This window comes from Arachis ipaensis, chromosome B05 (genome assembly GCF_000816755.2).
Source record: "Arachis ipaensis cultivar K30076 chromosome B05, Araip1.1, whole genome shotgun sequence".
NCBI classification, from domain to species: Eukaryota; Viridiplantae; Streptophyta; class Magnoliopsida; order Fabales; family Fabaceae; genus Arachis; species Arachis ipaensis.
Genome location: NC_029789.2, coordinates 37,328,732 through 37,331,506, shown reverse-complemented (window position 1 = coordinate 37,331,506; position 2,775 = coordinate 37,328,732).

Sequence of the window (2,775 nt, the reverse complement as noted above, 5' to 3'; positions counted from 1 at the left end):
AGAGCTTTCTTTTCGGGTTTGATTGGGAGCTCACTTTTACATTCTAGCATTGTTGTTTTAATTCAAGAGAATTGGGGAGGAGAATTGATCTATCTTCTTCCTTGTTCTTGCCCAGCACTCTTTAATTTTCTTGCTTCGGATCTTGGGTGGAGAATTGAAGAACTTCTGTTTCAATCTTACCCTGGGATCTTGTTTAATTCTCTGCTTAATTGAATTTCAGTTTCGGTTAATTGCTTCTTCATCTACTTTCTCTGCAATTTACATTTCCTTTGCAATTGTTCTTGTTGGATCTAGGAAGGCATTGAGATCTAGACTTGGTTATCTAGTCTCTTGGGTCCTGAGATCTAAATTCCGATTTTACATCCTCTGTTTAATGCTTTTCATGCTCATTTACAGCACAATGGGCACAATGGCTTGAAACCTTTCCCCAAGGAAGTATAACTAGTTGGGATGATTTGGTTGCCAAGTTTCTAGCCAAATTCTCCTCGTCCCAACAAAGCATCAAGATGAAAGAGGGAGTACATCCATTCATGCAAGAAGGGGAAGAACCATTGTTCAAAGCATGGGAAAGATACAAGAAGGCAAGCAACAAAGCGGATTTCCAAGCGTTCTATGAAGGATTAACCCCGGAAACAAGAAGAGCGGTGGATCACTTCTCAGATGGCCTGCTCAACGCAACAGCAACCATCCAAGGAACTGTAGAGTTCAATGACAAGAGAGCCAATAACCAACACTCATTTGAGACCCCACAGAATGCAACTTCAGAAAAGGAGATAATGAATCTTGAAGGAATGAAGGCAGTCATGAATCAAAGCAAACAGCTACATCAGCAAACTTAGCAACAATTGGAGTCAATAGGTAGACAAATTGATTTTCTCCATTCTACTACAGTGAATGCACACTTTCCACCATGGAAGCCATATTCTTATCTAAGAATGAGGGAATCTCAACATCAGGAACAAAGGGACTTCAACTACAACAACCCCAATTTCCCAAACCTGCAAAAACACTACCATACCAACAACAATCACTACATACCACCACACTACCCACCCTTCCAACCCCCAACACCCCACAACCAACCAATCTCACAAGACTCTCAGAGGATCACCAATCTGGAGATCTTAGTAGAGAGAATGATGACACATCAAAAGATGATAAGCAAACACCAGGAGGCCTCACTCGGGAGAATTGAGAGGCAAATGGAACAATTAGCTAAGAATCTCACAGAAATGAGTGAGAAGAGGGCTAAAGGAAAAGAATCACTCATCCAGGATGAGCATCACAAAGCAAAGCCTCACTTAGGAGGACAAGGGGACAAGGAGAAGGAAGTTCAGAATCTGAACTGAGCAAGCACAGAGGATGTCAAGCTAGTGACAATAAAAGAGCGCTTGTTGGGAGGCAATCCAACCGGAGGTAACTATCTTTTCATATCTATTTCAATAAAAAGGTTAATTAGTTTTATCTATATTGCAAGAAGCTAAGTTTGGTGTTGCACACCAAAACAATCTAAGGGAGAATGAAAGATTCTAAGTTTGGTGTTCCACCAAAATCCCATCATAAAATACATTCTCACTTTCTGCATAATGCTGGCTTCAAGCATGTTGGATGAACTAGTTAACTATTCTGCTGTTTCCTAGTTTTCAGTTTTATTGCTTTTGAAAAAGAAAAAAGAAAAAGAGTTTCACACATGGTTAATTCGATGCATGAGAACCATTGGCAAGGTACTAAGTTTGGTGTTCCCACACCAAAGTAAGTTCAAAAGCCCACAAATAAATCATGCAAGCTAACCATTTCTTCTTTCAAGTGCTTGGGGAACAAGCAACTTTTAATATCACTGCAGAGTACCATACAAACTTTTGGAGAGATTAGGCATCATCAACCAAAGAGATGAAAGATGAATGTGAAGGCCGGCAATGATGATGATGAGAAGAAGGAAAGCAAGCGAACTCCAAAAGGTTGTATTATTAAGTGATTGTTTTACATCAAACACTACATGACACTTAGAGTCGAGGCCAAAGCACAGAAACTATAAGCTGCTTCAAGGTGATTACATATAAAGAGATCTCTATGATACCATTTGGATGAAAATCCTAAGACCTAAGACTCCCAATATGTGAGGACTAGTAAGCACTGAAGCCCTTGTATGAGCATATAATTTAGAGTTCACCCCACTGACACTTAATCACTTCACTCACAGGACTTTACAAGTTGTTCTTCAATCCGTCTTAATTGAAAGAACCTATGAACATAAATCATTTCTTGCTTGGGGACAAGCAAGCTTTAAGTTTGGTGTTGTGATCTTAGCCTAGTTTCACTAGCCTTTTTCTTTTGTTTTCAATTGAATTATGCACTTTCTTGAGCCATAAGCAAGCCAATTGGGTAGATTTTCATGCTTCCTTTGATTTAATCAACCATGTATGAATTCATGCTATTTCATGAGGTTTTATGCTATAATTGTCACATATTATGAAAGAATGAATATCTCATGATTTTGAGCATAGCTTCGATGTGTTTGGTTGATTAATGATAGGTGAAGAAAGCTTGGAGAAAGGTTGAAGCAAGAAGGAATGGCTAGGAGGAAGAGAGGACAAAAAGTTTGAGCAAAAGTTTGCCTCAAACTTTAGCTCAAACTTTTGGAATAAGTGAAAATGAACCAGGGAGCAAAAAGCTGGACCAAAAGTTTGCCTCAAACTTTTGTGCAAACTTTTGGGTAAAAAGCTGGAGCAAAAGTTTGCCTCAAACTTTTTGGCAAACTTTTGTTACTATAGAGAC